Source organism: Sinocyclocheilus grahami, unplaced genomic scaffold (genome assembly GCF_001515645.1).
Source record: "Sinocyclocheilus grahami isolate Dianchi unplaced genomic scaffold, SAMN03320097.WGS_v1.1 scaffold462.1, whole genome shotgun sequence".
NCBI classification, from domain to species: domain Eukaryota; kingdom Metazoa; phylum Chordata; class Actinopteri; order Cypriniformes; family Cyprinidae; genus Sinocyclocheilus; species Sinocyclocheilus grahami.
The window spans coordinates 2,615,172-2,615,911 of record NW_015505641.1 but is presented as its reverse complement, the minus strand read 5'-3'; positions in this window follow the sequence as shown (position 1 = coordinate 2,615,911).

Genomic DNA, 740 nt, shown 5'->3' with positions numbered 1-740 from the left:
AACTTTTTCCTGCTCATTTGATTGTACGTAAGGCGAAAACTGTTGGTCTGATACTTCATTCATTCATTCAAATAAGATTCATTCCATTAAAATTCATTTATTAGATATCATGGTATCATAAAGGCATTAGGTATAATGAACTAACCTATTTTTATCTAGGTTAAAGTAGTTTAAAAAACTATAAACATAATTAATAAACAATAAAGTTACATTAATTAATTTAAGATAAATATGGTTAATATTATAAATATATAATTTAAATAAATATAAATGTGGCCCACTATTGTTATACACTACAAATAATAATATAATAAGTAGAAATATACTATTATTCTTTGTCAATTAATGTTAAGCCAAAAATTTTAACTCTTTCATCATTTATTAAACTGTCATGTCATATCTAACCTATAAGACCTCTGTTCATCTTCAACAAAGAAATTAATGAAATCTGAGAGATTCCTGTCTCTCCATTCAAAGTCTATTCCCCGAAACACTGACACTTCAAAAAGTTCATAAAGAGATTGTAAAAAGAAAAAAAAGAAAACCATATGAAACGAGTGGTCTAATCCAAGTCTAGTTTAATCCAAGGCACAATTGCTTTATATGATGAACAGATTTAATTTAGGCTTTTATACTGTGTAAACATTGATCAACTCTTATACACTGTAAAAAAATGGTAACCTGCGATTGTTTCCTTAAAGGCACAATATGTAAGATTTTTTAAAATTAAAATATCCAAA